The sequence below is a fragment of the Ornithodoros turicata genome, chromosome 3 (assembly GCF_037126465.1).
Source record: "Ornithodoros turicata isolate Travis chromosome 3, ASM3712646v1, whole genome shotgun sequence".
Lineage (NCBI taxonomy): Eukaryota > Metazoa > Arthropoda > Arachnida > Ixodida > Argasidae > Ornithodoros > Ornithodoros turicata.
Window position 1 is genome coordinate 60986553 of NC_088203.1, and position 24044 is coordinate 61010596.

Consider the following 24044-nt stretch of genomic DNA (forward strand, 5'->3'; position numbering starts at 1 on the left):
TTGGTCCCCCCATTGGTCCCCATCTGACCCTTAACCTGATAGTAATATACATGGTCCCTACGCAGCTGTACCTCCCCATTTACCAGCGTGCAACAAAAGGTTTTGTCTGCACAGGCCTCTACAGCTGTAAGTCCAATCTTGGCATTTTACCTCTAACAGCCCCACATCTGACTGTTCCCTGACTATACGGTCAGGTGAGGCTGCTATGAAAGGGTACAGTGAGTGAACATGCAGACCAGTGCTGCGGACAGAAACGTTGCGGTCTTGAGCAGCCATAAGTTCACAATAAGCACGAACATCGACAGACTCATTTTTTCTCCCATAGGCAATTGCCTCTGCGTAAGCCGAGTCCTTGGGGTACAGCAGCTGCTTCAATAGTCCCTCGGGGGTGCGGCACTTGACAATTCGTTTGAACAGTGAAGCTGTCAGGCGTCCAATTCTCTCCTTGTGCCACTCCTTGTTTTCGGACTGCTTCATGGTTTGCAGTGTGATCCGATTCCTCTCCTCGTCTGTCAGTGGCTTCAGGAACCGTTGAAACTCCTTGCTGATCACTATAACACCTTCCGTGCTGAGGTTGGCATCGTCACTGATGGGCAGAGATGGCTTCTTGGGTACAACGGCATCCTTGTTTGGGGCGGCATACCGAAACCACAGCATAGACGGGTGGTGGTCTCCCATGTCTTCAAGCAGGTCTTTGTATGCATCACTTTCGCTATCCCGCTGTTCTTCACATGGGTTGTAAATACGCCTCCTGCATTCCCTTGCTGGCTTCTGTACCAAGTGTTTTTGGAAATGTATTTCCTACAGTGGTCTTGGAGAAGGGGCTCTCTTCCCTGCAAAGTGTTTTCATGAATAATGAGATGATGCTCACATGAATAAAACATGTTTGGAAGTGTTAGACTTATTTGTATCGTCCCTCCGCTATTGCTGGGCCGCCTGCAGTGGCATACCGTAAAAGTTGTTAATTTCGCGGTCCTGGTAATACGCGAATCTAACTATTGTTAGTGAGTCTGCGACAGCTTTTCGTAGAAATGTTCAACGTTGGATTTGCCACAGAATGCTCTAATAAATCACAGTGCGTTTTCACGGCGAACCTCTTGACGGTTGCCTGCTGTTGGTCGCTATTTCAATGTCTTCCTTTTCCCCCTTTTTTGTTTGTTATGTCGGTAACAGTATTTCGAGGGACTTTAAATTCGCGAAAAAATTTCGATCGCGAAATTCACGAAAATTAGGTCCTCGTGAAAATTTATACTTTTACAGTATACAGCAAGCGTTCTTTATCACCAGCAAAAGTTGTGTAAGCCAGTGTAGGAACGTGATAAAGACGATGACCCCTGGCTTTTAGTCCATTTTCAACAGCAAGCAAGCGTGTACAAACCTTGTGAGGGCACAATCAAAGCGCACGGGAGATCCGTGCATGTTCTCACTCCAGACTGTGCTGCATCTGCTACGAAAAACAGAACAGCAGCCACGCGATGGCAAGTTTCGCTGAGCCTGCAATAAGCAAATGTCACCATCATGAATTCGCGGACTACTAATGAACGAACGAATGCACAACTTACCCTGCTACGCACTGGCAGTGAGCCCCACCGATTCGTCCATCCTCCTTCTTGTACCATGCAGACACAGTGTAGAAGCCTTTTCTCATCGACGGCGTACAGGTAGCCCTTAGTAGCCCAAAACCAGAGTTCTCAGTCTCTTCATTCAGCATCACGTTGCGGACGAAACCTTCTTCTTTGAATGCCCAGCCGCGATGTGCTTGCCGAAGAGTACAAGAGGTGCGACCTAAATATCGCCACATTTCGTCCTCGGTGACTTTTTTGCAGCGTGAAAGGTCCTGTCGCCATCCCAGACTGTTGAAGGGAAAGGGGACCCAATCCTCACAGACCATTACACGTTCAAAGCGACGCTGCATGCACTGAACCAACAGAATGTACACAACGCGCTACCCCTTTCAACAGGCTTATTTTCCAACCAATGTACCCTCGAACGCAGCAACGCGGCAGCTTTCGCCCCCAGCCACAAGGGCGCGCTGCGATTTCAACAAGTCGTGGATTTGGGTTCCGGAAAAGACTGTTGCTCATTGCGTGGGCGGAAATAGTTGTGCAGCGGCCGCTTGATCGATTTTTCTTATTGGTTCACGTGGAGCGTTCATGAAAAACAAAATAAAGAAAATAATAAAGATAAAAATAAAAATAAATCGATCAATAAAAGAAAGAAAGAGAAACAACAAATAAAGCTGCAGTTCTAAGTACCGTTGTCCTAAGAAACATTTATCTGTGTGTAATCCGCTTGCTGGCTGTTTCAACATTACCGACATTACAGGGCAGTCCTGTTGAACGTTACTGGAATGTTTGTGAGGTCGGCCTTGCACTAACGTAAATACGAGAGATTCTCGTTAGCCTTATGAGACAATTGACTGAGTAAGCACAAATACGAAACGGCAAAATCAAGGAAGTTGACGTTTCATGTCAAGCTAATAAACTCATCTCACTCCTCTATAAGCGCACCGAAAAAAGAAGAGGTTTATTGGTCTCGGTGGTCTCTTACACGGGCCGCGACAATGCTGACTGACGATAATCCCTTTTCGAGCAGCTAAGTAAGCTTTTGTTCTGGTCTCCAAGGCCATGCCCTAAGCCCGCCGTCCATGAAACTAAAGAGAAGAGAGGGAACACTACAGTGCGCGTGCGCGCCGCATGGTCGGCGGATGGATACGGTCAAAATGTTCCGCGCGGTTTTTCCTGTGCTACGGCTAGAGGGCGACACACAATGACGCGGTTTACGGGGCTTTGAGACGGTATTTATCCGTACTCACGTTTCATGCTTTTTTATAAAAACGGAAAGTGGTAGACATATAAATTTGATGTCTATCGATTCCTGAAATATTTCCAGAGAAAGTAAATGGAAAGTTTTTTTGAAATGTCTAGAGAAGTTTAATAAAACCTGTTCAAAGAGGGAGGAGAAAAATTGTGTATTTGTTTCGCATTCGTGACGTCGCCGTAAAATACATACGACATGTATGAGAAATACTGTAGCGTAAATATCTTCATCTCGTCTTCCTCTTTATGATGAAACCACCCGCGTCAAAATCTGCGCGGTGGTTACCGAGAAAAAGCATAACGACTGTTCCATAGGAAATACATTGGGACGGAGAGCTGGTATGCCCTCTTAAGCTGTTACATACCCTTGAAACTGACACTGGTAGTCGCCATTCATTCCACCTTTCTCACCCTATGACCTTGTTCCAAATGCGGGAGAGGAAGAACCGGCCTTTGTGGTCTCCCGCCTTTCGGTGCATATGAACATTTGGATGTTCTGGAGGTTTGGAGCAGGTCTTCCCCTCCTCCTCATTTCCACCAAACGCTCAAAACCACCAACTTTTTTTCGGAGCATATGGGCGTTTGGAGGTTTTGAGCGTTTGGAGGTTATGAGCATTTGGTGCATATGAGGCACAACACTTGAAGACACATTTCCATTCGCATTTGTCCAACATGTATGTCTTAGTTAGGTGGCCTTCGTTTATGTGATGGGGAACCTAGTCGGCGTAGATGTTGGGCTATCTTTGCTGCATGATCCGAGCAACGTATAACAACTTAAGGTACAGGAGTTGCTGGAAGTACGGGTAAGTGCGGTGTCCCCGGAGTTTGTACCGCGTGTGATACATAGCATGGAACGTGCTCTTTTGTGCAGTGGATTGCATTTTTTGTACGGTCGTACTTCCTGTGCGAGACACGTATGGAATCACTTGTGTGTTCTTGCACGTAACGCAGATCGTTTGGAAAAGAAAAGAGTGACGTAGTCAGAAAACAGCACAAATGGTTGCAGGACCGAAAGCCCTAGATATTGGAAAGTAGCATCACTCTCCTCCATGGGCCCGCTTTCCTCCTCAATTCGCCTCACCTCCGTGCGCACTGCACCCTTTTCCTTTCTCGGCGCCCTCGCCGGCCGTAGGAATTGCAGGAATAGGTGAATTCCGCGTCCATTCGTGCTCATTTAACGCTCGAATAATTGAAACAAAATGCGAGTAAAACGATGTGACACTCTTGGCTATGCCGCGAGTCACCTTTACGATAACTTTAACTGCAGAATTGCACCGCTAGACTAGGCTAGACTAGCTAAACACTCAAGGAATCGCTACAGGTGACTGCTCAGGGTGTGAGCTTCATAATCCCTTGGATATTCCTAGAAATGCCCTTTGTGTAGAGAAATGTATGCGACCCAAGTCAAGCGGCCTAAGCAGTGTATGCGTTAATTTTCTGATTTGCACAGTAGATTATTAAACACTGAGTGCATTCATCACTGAATGTGGCTATCAGCTGGCGTTAAATCCCTTGAAACAGCACAAAAGCACAATTCAAAAGTAAAGATGAATAAACCTTTTCTACAAGTTCCATCTGTCTGAACTGTACAAAGAGATTCAAGCATTGCAGGCATCAGTGAAACAATCCCTTTATTTAGCGAACTTACCATACTGCTGGGTGCATATCAACACCTTGCACATTTGCTGCTATTAGCGGTAGCCCTCTAACGTCCTTCGTTTCTTATGAAAATCTGAGCGCGAAACCGGACATATGTACGAACCATCTGCTTCATTACGTCATGACATGAGGGGGACGCTGTATTGGTAGAAATACTTTGTACAATTGTATCTCTAGGTTGTGATTCATTAATTGAATTTGTTAGTCGTATTGTTGGTTTGTTGGTACAGCATAAGTTTTCTGAGATTTTAATGCTTTAACCACACCTAGGCAAACCCCTTCGCACAACCCCTTATATAACACAAACAAGTAAGCACCTCTGCGACACTGTTACTCACACGTCATGACATCCAAAACGCTTTCTTCAAAAGAAGTACAGGAAAGTTCGACATATAATATAGCAATCGATGACGAACATCCTAACCCCTCGTACAGAGGACAACAAGCTTTAAAATAGCAATCGCACGAACAGTAGCACAGGCGCAGTACCTCACCGAGAACAGTGCTCTTTCTTGGAATGAAGTCCTTCCGACCGATGTTATGGAGCCATTTCTTTCTTCGGATGGTGTCACGTTTTTCTTGGGGAATCGCAAAAGCGTAAATCGCTTTTGGGGCGGGTACTGCGCTCAAATGCACAGCAACGCTGCATGGTGCCAGCACTGCGAAGATGCTGGAAGCGGGAAAATGGCGCCAACGAAATATGAAAACACAAGGATAACGTGCGCTTCGCGCGCGTTACACGGGAGACGGCGAGCTGAACCAATGATCGTTCAGAATACCGCGAGTGAATGGAGCGGTCGAGGAGGCGAGAGAGGAGGTCGCGCTCTTTCGGCAAAGATCTAAAAGTGGTGCTACATGAGCTTGTGGTGAGAAAGTAAGTACACTTGCTCGTGAGAACAAAGATCTACTACCCATGACTCTATAAACGTGTAATCATTGGTACGTATATTTCTCTTTATTTGTATTACGCAATGTCAGGTCATCTGTGTGTGGCATGATACTACTGCTTTTCTTTTTACTGTGCGTGAATTTGGGCAAGACACAGCTTTGGCTTAGCATGTACGTCAGCTACTGTCTTTGCGAACGAGGATAACCGTCGTTGTGAAGTGGAACAGCCTTTCGCCCTTAGGCTTTTTCAGAGCCGTTGAAAAAGAAATCGAACCATCACGGACCTCCCGCCGTAATCTGGACGGGAGGTCCAACGTCTCTATGACACTTACCACAGGTCAACAGGTCCCCGTCAGCCCTGCCAAACGCCAACGGGTAGGGAGCCCTTCTTCTGGTGATCCCAACATTCCACAGATCGTGAATGTTCCCGATAACACCATGGACACTTCGGCACCGCCAGCTCCTCACCAGACAGATGCGATGAACGATAGCAACCTTGCCACTTCACTTCATGACCCGTTCACCACTGTCACCTACAAGAAGAACCGAGCCGGCGGTATTCCCATACTGTTTCGACCAGCAACTACTGACTACTCCTTCTGGAAGGTGAATCCTAATGCGGTCGCTAGTGAGATATGCCTGCTAACCCAACAGCAGGTTATGCACCACCGTTTCCACCGAGATGGTTCTCTCTTCGTCTCCGTACGGTCCGAAGCAGCCGCCCGCAACCTTTTGTCTGCTAAGTGCTTAGCTGGCATTCCGGTGATACCATCCATACCCCAATCGTACGCCAGAAATATGGGCAAGATATATGATGTTCCAAGAGAGTATTCGAACGACGACCTCGTGCTCTATCTTAAAGACGCAGGGGTTTTATCAGCACGGCGACAGGTTCGGCATTCCCTAGCAGAAGATGGCAGTGATGTGTTCACCCCGTTACGGAGCGTTATCCTGACTTTTGAACCTACAATCCGTCTTCCTCCCCGAATTGCCCTTGGGTTTCAGACCTTCACAGTCCAAGAGTATATAGAAGGCCCCATACAGTGTTATAACTGCCAACGATTTGGCCATATTGCACGAAATTGCCGAGGTTCTACACGGTGTGGCATCTGCGCCGGACCTCACCGGAGATCAGACTGTAACAATAAAAGAGAGCCAAAGTGTGCTAACTGCAAATCCAGCCATCCCGCATCATTTTCTTTATGTCCTGTCAAGACCGCCGCCACCAAGAGGCACCAAGACCGAACCCTACGACTTCCGTCTGATGCTCCTAGGGATGCTAGTGCCACACTCCCGTCTCGTACAAATGCACAAGAATTTCCTGCACTACCCCCTCGATCTGCACCAGGTAAACGAGGGTCGCTGAACACAGTCGCGGCTACGCCTCTCACAAGCGCACCGCCTCCTCGTCCATCAAGACAGATTACAAACACTTACGCCAGTGTGACGGAACCAGCACCCTCATCAGCCCCCCAATATATGCCTCCTCTGGGACTCTTCTCAGCGGTACTCGCTGCCCTTAAGGCCATTGTCTCTGCTTTTCCTGGTGCGTCGCAACTGCCCGAGGTTCAAGCGCTTCTGGCACTGGAGGCATTATCTTCGCATCAGCATGACGGAATTGTATAAAAAAGCCCTGGCCATGCAGTGGAATCCTCGAAGCCTGCGTAACAAGCTCCCAGATTTTAAATCACATCTCCAACAGTACAAGTTCCCTTTCATAGCTATATGCGAACACGGCATGGATTGTACACATCGTGTTAGTGGATACACAATCTATCGCTCTCATCATTCCCCTGAGAGTAGAGCAGCGCTATACGTTCGCAATGACCTCGTTGCTGCACCCATCGGCTCAGTTTGTCATCGCTCTTATGATTACGTCACATGCAGGATCCGCCTTGGCCCCATGCTGTTAACGGTCGTCAGTATCTATATCCGTCCCGCGGTACAGGTCCCGTGGAGTGACCTTGAACGCTTACTTGGTTCTCTGGAAGCCCCGGCGCTTGTGCTAGGGGACTTCAATGCACATCACTCGGCCTGGGGAAGCCGAAGGACGGACAGTAGGGGAAGGAGGTTGTTAGAGGCAATGGAGAATAATAACATGTGCCTGCTGAACAACCGCGAGCCCACTTACATGCGATCCCCACTGTCACTTGATGTATTGGACCTCTCGTGGTCCTCAACCGACATGATTCGCCACTTGTCGTGCGCTACGGACGTCGACACTAGAGGTAGCGATCATTTTCCTCTATATATTTCGCACGACAGACTGCCCCTCTCAGCCACTGCTGGACTGATTTCTTTCACAAACTGGAGACGCTTTCGTGAGGGCCTCAGAACATCTGTGCACACCGGTATGTCCCCAGAGGCTCTCTCTCAAGCAATTACCCGCGGTATTCAGGACGCGGTGGTCATGTCTAAAAGGGTAACAGGCCATATCGGCCATTCCCCCGCTATTAATCACCTTAGAGCATTACGTCGCCGAGCAGAAAGAACGGCTCGTCGGACAGGGCAACTTACGGACATTGTGGAATACCGCCGGATGAAAGCTAAAGTAACACGAGAACTTAAAAACGAGGATAGGAAGAGTTGGCGTAAGTTTTGCCACCACCTTTCACCGTTCGATCCGGCCACGAAGATCTGGCGGACAATCCGTTCTCTGAAGGAGGCGCCCCCTCAAAAGAATCCTCTCGCGGCCTTGGCTCTCGTTCAGCGTGTAGACGAGAACACGCTTGCGACGGACTTCTGTGTGGTACTAACGACTCCGGCGGCTGCCTCGACCACGCCCCTACACCGCAGTTTTGTCCACAGTTTGACGGCTGAACTTCACCACGACTGGCCCCGTCCCCCGGAAGTTATGGACCGCGACTTCACACTAATCGAGCTAAAGGCAGCGTTGAAGCTTGTGAACGCCAGCTCGTCCCCTGGGCCCGATAAAATCACCTATGCCGCCCTACGAAACCTTGACGGGCGGTCACTCCAAGCTCTCCCTCATGTCTATAACACGTCTTGGCAACAAGGATCTTTACCACATACATGGAAGCAGGCCTTGGTTGTTCCCATCCTGAAACCAGGCAAGCCCCCAAATGCCCTATCCTCCTTTCGCCCGGTGAGCCTGACAAGCTGTATGGGGAAACTGATGAAGAGAATGGTTCTGCATCGCCTCGACTGGTGGCTCGAAAAACGACGTGCGTTCCCTCACGAAATGGCTGGATTTCGTCGCCACCGAAGCTCCATGGATCCAGTTCTCGACCTAGTCTCTACAGTTCAACATGCTCGAGCCCATCGACGGATCGTCCGATCGGTCTTCCTCGACATCAAGCGCGCCTATGATACCGTCTCGCACATTTGTGTGCTACATCCCTTGCGCTCGTTTGGAGTATCCGGTCGGCTCTTCATCTGGCTCCAAGACTTCCTTACGGACCGAACTGTCGCTGTCCGTACGTCACAAGGCCAAAGCCCTCAGCATCCTGTTCCCCAAGGAGTCCCCCAAGGAAGCATTCTCAGCCCGACACTGTTTAACGTGGTGATGGCCGGCCTACAATCAGTAATTCCTCGCAAAGTGTCGTTCTCCGTGTATGCAGATGACGTCGCCCTTTGGACAGTAGGAAAATCACGCCCGGCTCTCCAGCGCCGCCTGCAGCTCGCTTTAAACAATATCCATACGTACCTGACGCACCTCGGGATGGACCTTTCACCCGAAAAGTGTGTCGAGCTCCCTTTCACGCGTAAAGCTATGGCCAATTTCCCACTTTGGCTTGGCTCAAAGAAGCTAGAACCAGTACGCTTTCACCGCTTCCTTGGCGTGGTAATCGACTCGGACTTGCGCTGGGCTCGGCACATTAAACACCTTGAAACTAAAGTGCAGCGATGGCTCCCCGCAATCCAACATCTTTCTGGCCCAGGATGGGGCTGTGATCAGCGTTCCCTGCTCGCGGTTCACACGGCATTGGTGAGGGCAACTGTGCTTTACAGCCTTCCTATTCTGCACAGGATATCAACAACTTCATTAAATACGCTTCGGTCCCTGTTTGCTCGAAGCCTTCGTCGATGCCTCGGAGTTCCAAGAATGGCTGAAACACGACAAGTACTGGCTGAAGCTGGTGAGCTCCCGCTTGAAGTTCTCCGTGAACGGGAAACGGCTCGGCACTACCTCCGTTTGCGTGCTCACATTCCCCGCCACCCGCTACTCAGGAAAATTCGATACCGCCCTGGAAGCGACTTCTGTCGAGTAGCGCAGAGGACACGCCAGACTCTCACTGGCTTCATAACTAAGGACACTATACCGCCGGAAGCCCCCTGGTCTCTCCCGGTACCGCCCACGTTTGTACGCCTCCCAAACCTTCTGCAAAGAAGAGATCAGGTCCCCCCTCAAGTCCTCCGAGCCCATTTTCATGCTCTGGTAGACGAGAAGTTTTCTACGTTTACGGCAGCATATACTGATGGCGCATCCCGAAACAACAAGTCCGCCTCAGCCTTCGTCATTCCATCCGAAGGCGTCGTGCACGGAAGACGCCTTTCACATCCAACCTCCTCCACAGCTGCGGAACTCTATGCCATCCTTTTCTTTCTACAACACATCGCTGATTTTCCACCCCGGGAATGGGCAGTCTTTACAGACTCCAAATCTGCACTTCAAGCAATTGAAACTTCCGGCATACGAGGCCCATCCGCACCCCTAGTCACCGACGTGTTAATGGCTTACCACACTATCTACGCCGCAGGCCACAGGCTAGTTCTCCAGTGGGTTCCAGCCCATTGTGGTGTCGTGGGCAACGAGCAGGCCGACAGCGCCGCAGAAGCAGCACTCTCGTCTCGGAACCGGACCCGTATTGTTCTGCTCAGAGGAGACCGCCGTTCAATTCTGCGACGTCTAGTCACACCCCTGGCTTCCCGCCAACGGACAACCTCTATGTTGAACAGAGTTGATCCCATGCTCGCTTTCCGCATGCCACGAAACACATCTCGTCAGGATGCTGCATTAATCCACCGCATGCGCCTCGATGTGGCCTTTACAGCTCAGTGGCGTTACCGCTTGAGACAAATTGATTCTCCCACCTGTTGCCAGTGTGGTGCTCTTGAGGATCTGGAGCACATTCTTCTTCATTGCCCTCACTACGAACCCTCCCGAATCACACGCTCCGAGTCTCTTCGTCAGCTGGACTCTCGCCCTTTCTCCCTACCGAAATTGCTTGGTCCCTGGCCCAATCCAGCCCAGCAACGCTCTGCGCTCAAAGTTCTTCTGACATTTCTGGACACCATCGGACTTCGATCGTTATTGTAAAGGGGCTCGTTATTTTATTCCCCCCATTCCACCAAGCACTGGGGTAGAGTATCGCCTGTTGCGATGAAACTCCCCACTCTCCAAGGCCGAAAATAAAGTTGTTGTTGTTGTTGTACTGTCTTTGCGTCAATTTACGCCTCCACCTATAGGCAAAATCAGTTCACTTCCTTCGATATTCTTAATTCTGTGTGAAACAACGGTATTCTGTTTCTGTCGATTACGCAGTGCATGGTTCCTTATGAGCAAAATGCTACTTTTCAGTATGCCTGAGCGCTATGAGACTGGGACTGACCAGGCCACGCAAAAAAGACACACTCGCAAGAATGCTTGTGAAAACCAAGTAACCTGTACAAGACGAAAATAAATATAACGTACATTCTGTATTTTCCGGTGTATAACGCGCGCGGTATACAGTAACAAAGTGCTCGGAGGAGGTCCTGCGCGTTATCTAACGGTGCGCGCTATACACGGAAATATTTTCCTGCAGAGTCCCTTTTCAGGTCGGTAACTTAAAAACGTCTTCCAGGGTGCGCTGTGGCTTTGTCTTTAGGGTCAGTTGAGAAAACCCGCGAAAGGGCACTGGACTTCATAAAAAGTTAAAAGCCTCTGAGATCTGGTGGAACTCGACACACCCACAAGGAATATAAAATGTTGCTCAGTTTTAACAACGCTCTGGCCGCTTTGGGCTTCGCGTCTGGCTGGCGTGATTGAGAAGGGACGCGAAACCGAAAACGGAGAGGAGAGTCAAGTATATACTATGACACCGACTCTGTTGCATCGGAGTTTAACGGCTCTGACTAAATACGTTTTAAATAAAGCATGTGTATATATGATATACCGCCTTGGTTTATTGTGTGTACTGGTGGCAGTACAGAAGCTTATAGCGATGCGCTTTATGGGCCAGTGCGCGTTATACATCCAACTTTTTACAAATTCGGCCCATTTTTAGGGGTGCGCGTTATACACCGGAAAATACGGTAGTCCTCCGAGTGCGGTTGGTGCGTGCATTCTGATCAGCAGTTTTTCATAACATCTGCGTATTATCTACCATATTACGTGACAAATACAAGGAAAGGGGGAATCAATAACACGGTCAATATAAAGTCTAAAGACTGGCATAAGGGTTTGTTGCATTAAGTCTATAATCCCAATAGACAAGTGGTGTATAGTTTTCCTATTGAACGAACGCCTATAGACTGCATGCACCAAGTAGCTAGACAGAGGGAAAAGAAACGAAAAATTGCTGTCCAAAAGAAGTCGATATGCAGTCTATTTCCTGTCTATAACTTGTATAGATTTTTTCTATGGAAATTCGATAGACCTGCATACATTTTTTCCGAAACTAGCAGCCTTGGTAGTGTAATATTAAAAGCTTATAGCACTTTACAGTACAAGCAAGACGGTACTTGCGCGCAACAGAAAGAGTTCACGGCACATCTTTACCGTCACTGCTATCAAATGTCTGCAAAGTTTCATGGTATTGGGCAATGCTGTTATTATCTGAATATATAAAGTTGACGTGATTTAGGTATTTCCTGATTTTTATGCTATGTGCTACCAAACCCTGCATAGTTATTTTGGCAGATGACTTAGCTTTTCAGGAATTACTCGCGTAAAGCATTCGCCAATGCTTGACAGCTCAAAGGTCGCGTACACAATAGAACAGCTTTCTCGTCATGAAACGAGCAGGCGATACGGCGTCACATATCACCAGACATGCAAAAACCGAAACAGAAAGCTGTTGGAGAGCTATTTTGAACGCTTTATTGGGAATTTCTCAAAATTGCTGCAGGTTCATGCTTATGTATTACATGAACGTCACTGTGGTATCCGCAGACAGCATTGTTGAAGTTGAATTTCTTACAAGAACAAACCTCTCTTCTACTGTTGAATGTTATGTCAACATTCTATTGTCAACAAAGAAGATGATGAGTCACTGTCTGTGACACTCGCGTGACAGACATCGCGTTCATTCTAGTTCCTTTCAACGGAATAAAGACATCGTCATCCCTCTCTGTCCTGTCTCATCTTCAACAAATGGTGCCGTGACCAGAATCGTCGAAGTGATCTGATTGGAACGGAAGATTATAGTACAGAGAGCGACGGACGACGGTAACTGTACATCGAGATGGAGAAGCCACAACTTCTGAAGAAACGTAAAGTCATGCGTTCACAGGTAACTGCCTTACTGAACGATATCGAGCGGCGCATGACAAGCGAGGAGCGCGATGCGACTGATTTCAAGGAACGGATGGAACGTCTGAACAGCCTCAGTGCGATACTTATGAATGTTGACAGTCAAATCGAACCTCTTCTTACTGAAGATGAATTTCAAGATGAATATACGAGGCAAATCGAATATCAAAATCGTATTGGTACTACCACATTCAAGGCAAAAGAGTTCCTGTTGGCAAAGGGAAGTGTTTCGTTGCCAGTCATAAGAACGAATAACGACAATGTACCTGTCGCGAATACCGATAACGACGATGTAACGCTTCCGCCACAGGCTCCAGAGAGAGAGCGGCGCAATGCTGTTCGGCTTCCTAAATTAGACTTGATGAAATTTGACGGAAGAAGGCAGCAATGGCAATTGTTTTGGAGTCATTTCGAGTCTGCCATACACGACAACGCAAATTTGTCGTCGAGCGATAAGATGAGCTACCTTATGGCAGCCCTGCAAGGGGAGGCAGCGAATGCCGTAAGAGGTCTTCAGTTGACTTCCGGCACATACGACAATGCAATTGCTATTTTGCGTGATCGTTTTGGAAACGAAAGTCTTCTCATTCAAGAACATCTTAAAAGTCTCGGCGACATACAACTTGTACGATGAAGCCGACATGTATATCTGCTACGAAAATTATACGACTCTGTACAAGCTCACATCAGGGGACTAGAGTGTTTACATGTCACTGTGGAATCGTATTGTTCCATGTTGTATCCTATTTTACTCAGCTCTTCTTCCGGACATGGCATTGCAGTTTAATCGCACGATTGGAGAGACGTCACAACTTGCCACTCCGGAGTCAAGAATGCCAAGCCAAGAGCAAGAATCTTGAGCTCGCTTGCTCTCGCATTCTTGCTCTTCAAGAATGACTCGCACGTCTTTCCATCGAGAAGCTTTACAGCTACTGTTAAAGTTCATTGGCAACGAAGTAAAATATAGGAAGGAAATATATGTACGTTTCTTTGAGACTGGTTGAAAGAAAGAAGAGGTAAAAACGACGTGTCATCCGTTCACCAGACAACCTAATGGTCCACCAGTCACAGCGCTACAAAGTACAACCCAATCGGGGAAACGGGATAACTGCATATTTTGCGGTGATACAAGACATACCACTTCAGAGTGTAAAAGTTCGAAGGCTCTCGAGGAAAAGAAGAAGCTACTGGCTGTTCAGCGGCGGTGCTTCCGATGCACAAAACAAAATCACTCGGAAAAACGATGTAGGGGACATCCAAGTTGAAGCACGTGTTCCGGCCGACACACATCGAGTATGTGCGATCCCACATGCAAACAGCAAATCAAAGACAAAGTCTCCGAAACGTCAAGTCCAGTTACACTCAAAGCAACAATAGCGAACACAGATCATCCGAGCACCATACTACTTCAGACTGCGACTGCTTCGTCTGGGGCCGACAGGACTGAGCGCTACACCCGCATCATTTTCGACGGTGGCAGTCAGCGCACCTTTATTACAAAAGCTCTGTCTGACGCAGTTGGCTGCAAACGCATTCGCACGGAGGACGTCTCTATCGGAGCTTTCGGACATGATCCACGACGACCGCAGGTGCTTGCTCTTGTTGAACTACATATCAGACCACAACGTACACGCGGCTGCCAAACCGTTCGAGCTCTCGTGTTGGAAAAAATATGCACCCAAATTCTGGAAATTCCCACACAGGACATAAATGATCATATGCGTGAGTGCGGTCTATTTCTCGCTGACTCATCAGTCTCTGCTGGCAGTCCACCAATAGAAATTCTGGTTGGAGCAGATTATTATTGGGATTTCCTGACTGGATGGTCCCAAAAATTACGCCAAGGAGTACAGGCTGTTAGCAGAACGTACTTTAATAGAATAACGTGCGAAGCGTGCAAAGCATAGCGAGCCTCGCACCACAGATAAAACGAAGAGAAAGAAAAACTTCAATCCGTTGTTAGCGTTATCCAACACCCCAACTCGTTAACAACGATTCCCTACAATTCCCACTTGAGTTCTCAGTCGTTCGAAGTTTTGTTTGCAAAGAGCTTTCGTGAAACAGTCCGCCGCCATATTCTTGGTGTCACAGTATTCGAATCGAATTATCTTTTGACTAACCAAGTCACGAATAAAATGGTAGCGAATGTCTATGTGCTTTGTCCGAGTGTTGGAGCTTGCACCCACGGTGAGCCTGATGCAGCCTTGATTGTCTTCGTAGATAACCATTGGTTCAGCCTGCGGCGCTCCCAAATCCAGTAGCAGCTGACGTAGCCAAAGCAGTTCTTGAGAAGCACTCGCTGCGGCAACGTATTCAGCTTCGGTGGATGATAATGCAACACAGAGTTGCTTTCGGCTGCCCCAAGACACACTGCTCTCACCAAGCTTAAACAAAAACCCCGATGTTGATTTCCGGTCTTGAGGGTCTCCTGCCCAATCAGCGTCGACGTAGCAAGAAAGCTTGAGTACTGCAGTTACTGGTAATTTCAGTTTCATGTCCTTAGTATGGTTGAGGTAACGTAGTACTCGTTTTAGTGCGTTCCAGTCTCTCTGACGTGGACAGCTAACTCGTCTGCACAAGACGCCTAGCGCAAACGCTATATCTGGCCGTGTTGTCGTCGATATATGCAGTAGAGCCCCAACTGCTTCTTTGTACTTATGAGTTGTTGGTAACAAATCCTCGTCTACCCTACACTGGAGGTAGCCTGCGTCCATAGGAGTGGCAGCGCCCCTTGCGTCCTCCATGCCATATCGACTTAGGAGGCCGCCGATTTTGTTGCGTTGACTGAGAAGGAAACTCCCGTCCGCTTCACGCTCAACTTCAATTCCAAGATAGTGTGTAACATTTCCAAGATCCTTCGTTCCGAAGTGGTGATTCAACAGTTCTTGTAGGTATTGAATACAACCGTCATTCTCATGCGCAATGATTATGTCGTCCACATATGCTAGTACATACAACCAACTGTCTGTGTACTTCGTGTAGAGGCAAGGATCCGCTTTGCTTCTGCACAAGCCATATTCAAGTAGCACTTCGTTAAGCCTTTCGTTCCAAGCTCTAGCGGCTTGTTTGAGTCCGTAGATGGATTTCTTCAGTCTGCACACGAGGTGGCCTTCTCCATCTTTTACGTATCCCTCTGGTTGTGACATGTAGATGTCCTCTTCAAGGTTTCCATTCAGAAAGGCTGTGTTGACATCACAATGCTTGACTTTCATCCCCTGTGCGGCTGCGACTGTTAGTACTGCTCTAAAAGTGGCCTGCCTTGCAACAGGTGCAAATGTGGCGTCGTAATCAACACCATATTTCTGAGAGTAGCCTTTCGCAACAAGTCTCGCCTTGTACCTTTCAATTTTCCCGTCTTTGTCACGTTTCTTTTTAAAAACCCACTTGCAACCTATCGCTTTCCGCCCCTCTGGCAATGAGACAAGCTCCCAGGTTCCCGTACTGCATAAGGATCGCATTTCTTCGTCTGTTGCCTTTATCCACTTCTCTTTTTCATGTTCTGGCATCATTTGTATGTCTTCCCAACATTCCGGATCTGAGAGATCTGCTTCAAAAGTGACGTAGGAGAAGCGCTCCGGCGGTACACCTTTGTTCGTTCTTTTCGATCGCCGAACTACAGTCTGCTCGTCTCGCTGTGCGGATTGTTCTCCTACTGTAACCTCCACACCGTCAGTCACAGTGTCTTGTTCCACCCGTCAGCCTTTTTATTGCTGCGGATGCCGCAGTGTGCAGGAACCCACGGGAAGTAGATAGGGTGCCCGCTCATCTCGAGACGGTTAAGTTCCTCCAGTATTTCCACAACCACTGGCTCCAATGATCCACGAATACCCATGTTCGCTATACACTGAGGAGCTGCCTTGGAGTCACACTATATCACCCAGCTGGTGATATCGGCGGATGGAATGTGCTTGAGGGAGAACAAAATAGCATACATCTCTGCAGACGTGGATGAGGTGCGGTGCGAGAGGCGGTATGCGTGACACTATGACACAGTCGGAATTGTATAGGGAACTGTGGAGCAATGTAAGTTGGTCGACCCATCTCATCATCGCTCAATTCTTGCTTCAAATACAGCTTATTTGCGCGCAGACAAACAGTGACTCCTTTGTGTCAGTAAATAAATCGAAATAATACGAAATGCTCAGTGTCTGGCCAGTGCGGAACCTGGTCTCCCACGGCAGGCTAGCGCCGATCCGCATTCGGAAATTACGCGGCGAACTAGGAGCCATAAAATCAAACAACTTGTATCGCTTATCGCTTGAAGAGTTACGGAGATATCGAACTCCTTCTTTCTATCGCGTAATGAAAACTGCCCCAAGAGCACAGACGGTCCCCAGGACATCCTCACAGTGTCATCGTGTCCTCGTCCTTCGATATGTATTCCAGAATGTCCTGAGGATGACACCCGCAGATTGTCCGTGAAGAGTCACTCGCGTACATCCTGTGGCAGTCCCGGTAGGTAGCTCTCGGGATGAGAGATGCCACCTTGTTCAATTTTCCTGCTAAGACTCTGCAAATATTGAGTGACACATTTGTTTTGCTTTCTGGGCCGATCCCATGGGCTGAATGACATTCGTCAGAAGAGATGGCGGTCCTACGTAAAATTTATTTTCTTCCGAAAAGGTGTCTGTCAATGATACCTGGAGCATTTACAGCGGAAAGACAGAAAACCGCGATTCTGTAGCACATTTTTTTTACTTTTGAAGGTCCTACCCGAATGTCTCAAACCAAAAGAAGGAGAAAATATAGACTTCGCATTGAAGTTTGAAGTTGCTTGGCATTGAAGTTTGAAGTTGAAGTTAAGTTGAAGACTTCGCATTGAAGTTTACTTACATTTAGCAAACACACAATACTCAAACGAGGAATTGCTTGAGAGTCGACACTTCAAGCAATTCCTCGTTTGAGTATTGTGTGTTTGCTAAATGTAAGTAAACTTCAATAGCTCGCCCGTCGTTTTGTGTCGGAGGCGACCAGTACTCTCCAACCTACGGAGCGTCGCATAACGAACAATATATAGTGTCTGATTATTTTTCTGTGGAAGGGATATCCAGTACCTTTCGAAGTGGGTTTCTGGGTCTTTGTGCTCCTCGCAAGAAGTTTTCTTTTTTTTTTTTTTTTTGCTTTCTAGATTTCTGTCTTTTTAAATCGCGGAGCTCATTCCCGTTATGGAAAGTACTACACTTTATGCGGCAGTTTGTCAATATGAATTGGAGTCATCAATCAGTGAAACGGAAGTTGTCATGACTGAGTGTGGTTTCTGACGAAAAGAAATGAGGTAAAATAAAACGATGCTAGATTATGTCCCTGCCGTGTCATCACACTCTCCTACATTGGTCCTTGATAACCTCCTAGGAACAACCAAAAGGATATCGTAAGGACTTCTGAGAGTCCCATTTTAACAAATGAGAGATATCCCGAGGACCGATTTCGCCCTAACGCGGACGTCCTGCTTGTCCCGGTGTGATAACCATCGGATATCCCAGGAACGACAGTGTGTTCTTAGGGATGGCAATACTGGGAAGATTGGCTTCCCAATATTGGTCTAATATTGGAAGTACTGGCAGAAGAGCGGTAAAACTGGCTTGCCAGTATTGAACCGATATCGGCAGTTGGCAATACTCTACGTCCCAATATTGGGCTTTGTTGCATTTGCCATATCGGGCCATTAGTGGCAATGTTGGCTGCCAATACTGGATCAATATTCAACCAATAGTGGCGTCCTCCTTGGTACACACTGAAATACGAAGCGTTTTCCTCAGTTCTTGAGAATCCCGAATTAGGTTTACGTCCGAACTAAGATCCCGGTGGAAGGCCACTTAATCGAAGGGTTAGGAATTTGGATTTAGACCTTTTTATATAGACGGAGTTGGGTTTGACTTGAACCAATTTCGCACACACATCCTCTTCGGAAACTTGACTTTACGAGAAACGCACTTCCTTTGAGTAAACAATACGCGTTCTATTTTGAACTATGTACGGTTGAACACTCTTGTATTCTCCAAGCGCTGACTCCGCCGTAAGTTATGTACATTCTAACCATCACACGTACCGTGCAGGTGACACATAATCCGGGAGCTCTCAAACGCTTATCTCACCTTATCTGCGGCGTACCGTCTATGGATTGTCGTTATCTATGGGTTTGTAAGTCCAGCACTTGTTCCATCTTCTCGCAGTGAGATGCGCAGCTCTGCAGTCTGCACGATCTGTATAGGCGGATCTCCTTCACTTAGAGTATCCAGGGTCAGAAGGTACGTATAAATTATGTCTATGAATGCTGCAATTTTATTTCTGGCTTAGTTACAATTGCTTGAATGGTAGAGGAATAAAGAACGGCAAAGTGTACATTGTTGATGGAGCATCTTATGAATGACGACCGAGAAAATCTCTCATTGTGGAAACGCGTCCTGTCTATACGACGAAGGTGCGCGAGGCTCTTAGAAAATATAGTTCAGTTTGTTACTTTTGAGGTAGCAAATCCTACTAATTACTTACTATCCTATTAGGGTAGCAATTCGTTGTCACAGCGTTTACTAATAGTTTACAACGGGAGTTATAGAAACTGCAAATGTAGCAACGGTTACTATCTTGCACTTTCTATTACTAGGGTACCACCCTTAGAGAAAACTAGCAATTGTAAGTGTAAGTCTAAGTATATTCTGATACGTTGGTTTTGGGACTCGAGGTGATGACAGCTATCATAACGTCATGTAAAAAACCATGTTTGCAAAAAATGCGTGTATTGATGTAACCATCCAGCATGCTTTTTGTGACGGTCCATCAGATCCTGTAATGTTGGTCCTATCAAATCATAAGACATGATAGAAAACATATCTGACGGTCTCCCTCCCAAGTTTTTCGGCAACATAAACATAAACATATCTGATGGTGTGAAGATGCGTCGAAGAAAACGAAAGCATGCAATATCTTTGTATCTACCTTTATTTGGAATACAGATCAACGTGCACAGCCAAATATTTTACGATGCACTGTCCAACGCACTTTTCTGGATTGCTTCAGGACTGGATATTTTGCTATTTTGAAGACTGCATCTGAAGTCACCTAAATAATATACAGACGTATTAGGTGAATGAATGTATGACAACGAGCCCGTTGAAGGTCAGCTAAGCCGATCTCGAGGCGGTTGTGATATTCTGAAAGCCCACATCAAACACTCCCCAAAATGCTCCTTCATTCTCTCAGTTCGACACCTTATCAGCGCCACCTACATACTGAAAGCCTGCTTAATGCCTCCTCTCCCTCCGTGGACACATAAAGTGAGATTTCGTCTGCTACTGCGATTCGCAGTTCTCCGAATTCAAGAACTCGCAAATGATTGCAGCTAATTTCAAAAATTCGAACCTGTAGACTAAACGTGCAACATGCTTTCAGAAAATCAGTCCTGACGAAAATATGGGACCGTTTTGCACGTTATTTTGTTTTCCCATTGAGCACGCCGGAACGTTCACTACTCGCAGACGACAGGGACTGCCCATGCGGCTGACGGTGGCTCTTCTCCATGGCTACGACCGCTGAAAGCACCTTCGTGATTGGCTACGGCCTTGAAAACATGATCCTGATTGGCTGCGCCTTAATTGTTATGCCACGTCGGCGAGAAAGCAGGCTTTCTCTATCTTGGTGATGTTGACCTTATCACGTGAAAAAAGAAAAGAAGAAAATTCATTTCTAAACTTATATCAGCGCATACATGTTTGATAACGTGGATGTGCTCGAACGGGCACTGTGACATGTACTTCTTCTGTGTACGGTTCGGACTTGTCAGTGCATTACAGCTAATGCTTTTCGTGGCTTCGGAGCCTCACGTCTCTACGCGTGAAGATAGTGGATAGTTGTACAATTCCACGGCGAGTGTGAATAGTGTGAGAGGTGCAAATTCCTCGGTAACCTAGGCTCAGTATGAGGTTGTGACTGCAATTCGACGTTTGCGTGTCCAAAAGTTTGGATGAACTTGAGTCAGCGTTATCCCCTTTACTGCAGTTACCGTGTAGGAGGAAATTGACTGCCGTCTTGATAGCCGTTTCAGAAACAAAATGCGGACACTGTTTTTACTTTTGCAGGATAATAGCGTGCTATGTGTATGAGAAATCGCATAACGCTATACGGGACAAGTTGACGGAATGATTTATCGATAGCGAACACCGACGACGATATTGTGGTACAAATCAAATTTTCAACCATTTTGTGGGGTTCTCTGCATTCTCCTGCAGTTTACTTTGAATCGCGCACTCTAATGTCATGCGGCAATGCAAAGATGTATGTCAAGCTGCGTCGCATAGCCCACTACAAACTGATACACTCATGTCTGACATGTACATTTGTTTTTAGTGAACACCGTATAGTCCAACAACATGCACGCGAAAGTTTCAAAAGTCATGTGGTTGCACACAATTATGATACAAAAGGAATAGAAGGCACATAGTGCCACTTAGATGTTTTCTCAGGCGGTCTGAGGAGTGAGGGCATAGCATAGGTCTTTGTAATCAAATGAGTAGGTGCACTTTTTTGCCTCATGGAAAACAAAAATATAATATTGTGTACGAATTATATCCTGCTGCATAATGCTAATCCTGCTCAGCTCATCTCATGGGGTGCAAAATGCAGGCAGTTTACGCATCTGTGGTCATTGGTGGCCTCAGTGGTAAGCCTATATTTAATGCTGTTCACAGAAATGTTTGCACGTGGCACTCAGTATTTAACGTTCACCACGTAGAACATGCCAAGCAATTTGCAAGATGCAACCATGACTGTAGTATTGTAGACTGCCTCTTACCGTTGGTATACCTTGTATCAGTATAGGAGACGTGTTACCAAATGATTCACCAAGGCCGGTCTTACGGGGGTCTGTGCAACTCTAAGTCTTCACATATGGAAGTTCTGCTTTAGCATAAGCATCGTACATGAAATACAATTATGTAAGTCTGGACATCCATTATGCAGTGAACCATCCAAACTCAAAGCATACGCAAGGCTGCATCAGAAATCATTTGTTATGCACATGCTGTACCTTCCTAGTCATACATATCCTTCCCTATGCACACGAATAGCACTAAGCATATGTGCAATGGCAAAAAATACGCTAGATTTTTAAATTTTCATGTCTTGTGAACAGGGAATGCCTGGATAGAGATTTTCCATCAATCAGGCACTGTTGGAAACTGGTGGAGATATACTTGTGAGCAAAGAATATACTTACAAACTACTCATATATAAATACAGACATGACATTTGTTTCTTGTATCCCAGGTCAGTTCAGCTACAAAATTAACAGGCTATAAAGGATCAGAAATCTTCACATATCTCGAGAATGGAGTCACATCAAACACAAACAATAGGCTGGACAACAGAGTCTCAGAACAGGGTGAATAGTTGAGGCAGTTCTGTTGTATACAAACATCTACAGTTCATGAATGGAGCCTATTGCCGATTACGTTGCCCCCATGTCAGGTGCAGAACAGATTCCCAAGCCGCGTGTTTTTCTTTAGTCTTAGCGGAGGTTTAAGTGGGGGGGGGGGAGATTCTGGGGTCGGCGGAACAGTGTCTGAAGCATCCAGTAAAGCGCTTCCGATCGCGCCTTACAGAGGGCGCCACAGTCGCCCGTTGTAATGTCGGTTGCGTCTGCGGAGAGGAAAGGATCCGTCGCTCTGCGCTTGCGCTCTGGCTACTGTCTCGCCTTGGCTGGAAAGTAAAATAGATCAGCCACGTTGCTTGCCGAGTTATGTGCGGTTGTTGTGGTTAGTGTGTGCGTTGTACGATGAGTTGTGCAGTTGAGCGTTGGGCCGACTGGAAAAGAAAGTCACATTAATTCTGCTACGCGCAACAGGTTCCCTGTAAACAGGCTGTTGTTTGTTGTGTGTTCAAGTAGTCTCTGTTATCATTAACATGCATAAATAGATAAATGATGCATATATAAACGTCTGCACCAACATTTCTGCGAGGGAAAGAAAACGAAACTTGCAAGAGCACTGATGCGAGCGAGTTGGCTTGGATCAAACGTATACACGATGCGGAAAGAAGATTGATTTGATTTGTAAAAGGAAAAAATGGAGTTGTTAGTCTCGAGCCACTCGGGGCTGGCTACACCAGGACGCGTTATTCAGAAAAGAACGGGAAACTACACAAACCTATACACTTTGAAACGGAATGGAAACGGAACGGATGAAAACATCACCACAAAACTTGGCAACAAAACCAACAGTGTAGGAGAGTCCACGTGCGAAATCTTATAGAGACAATCGCTTTGTATGCTCTGTGAGCTGTACATTGCGAATTAACGCACACACTTCGGTCTATAACCTGTGTGCGCCCCATATTGTCGCAGGTGACGTTTTCCACCGTGCAAATGCAACCACGCAACATGCCAGCTTTGAAGTTTTTGAGTCTGGAAGCGTTGTGGAAGAACAGGGGAGAGATTACACCACAGGCTGTATTGTCCAACGACCTGGACCTTCCGTTCCTTTTCACAAAATTTCTATGGTGACAAAAAAAAGTGAGCTTAACTTAGCAAATTTTGGAATTGCATTCGTAAAAACAATGATCATGAAGCTGAAACGAAAAATGAACGGAACGCATGTCATAAAAGAATCCGCGCATAATGTGCGCGGTGAAAAGAGCCGCATCCCATGGCGCCTCCCTAACTCCAGCTCTATTCATGGCGCTGCAATCCAGAAAAGAGACTACTCACCCATCCACAGCGCATGCGCAGACATGCGGATTCCTGCCTCTCCCAGACGCAACTGTACTGTCTCAGGTGGACCCGACAGCTATCGTTGCTGGTGAAATAGCGCCAAGGATTGCGTTAATTCTGCCATAACGTTGCGATAACGACTGCGTTAGTTCAGCTAACGAACATGAAGAGGAGAAAACCGAAGTGTGTGTTTTCGGTAACAGCTATTATGCCATTTACATGATCATCTTAAAGCTCATGTACACCGACTTTTGGTACCACAGATTTCAACGATACTCACGCTGTGTTTCCATTAGGGTACATTGAATCTTTGTGCAGATTCTTTTGCCCGTTTTTTTAGCTTCTTAGAAAAATACTTTTTTAGTTGCACCGACATCCCGGTAAATGGTCGGCCAACCCTGCGCGAGGGCGCACCGACGTCACTCCTCTAGGTTTCAACTATCTCGGCTTGACCGCTTGGTTTTTTTTTTTTTTTTGTTCTCTGTGCATTGGCAAACAG

General features: G+C 46.9%; 1 protein-coding gene and 2 long non-coding RNA genes across 8 annotated transcripts in view; 1 reads left to right on the forward strand and 2 right to left on the reverse strand.

The window, feature by feature from the left end:
* Positions 1-19085, reverse strand: part of LOC135388517 (uncharacterized) — a 44558-nt gene extending 25473 nt beyond the window's left edge. Inside the window, exon 1 of the long non-coding RNA XR_010421445.1 lies at positions 18939-19085. This is a non-coding gene — a long non-coding RNA (uncharacterized LOC135388517). The remainder of the gene's footprint in view (positions 1-18938) is intronic.
* LOC135387181 (uncharacterized) lies at positions 546-1725 on the reverse strand. Its single transcript, XR_010420918.1, has 3 exons — positions 1563-1725; positions 1379-1494; positions 546-833 (listed from the first exon to the last, which is right to left on the reverse strand). It is a non-coding gene; the product is annotated as an uncharacterized LOC135387181 (long non-coding RNA).
* Positions 18897-24044, forward strand: part of LOC135388516 (uncharacterized) — a 102962-nt gene continuing 97814 nt past the window's right edge. For 4 of the 6 annotated variants that reach the window (XR_010421443.1, XM_064618103.1, XM_064618105.1 and 1 more), the window contains exon 1: positions 18970-19091. The gene's annotated coding sequence lies outside the window, so the exon portion shown is untranslated. Of the gene's footprint in view, positions 19092-24044 lie in introns of all 6 variants that reach the window. The other 2 variants (XR_010421444.1, XM_064618102.1) reach the window with 2 other exon arrangements.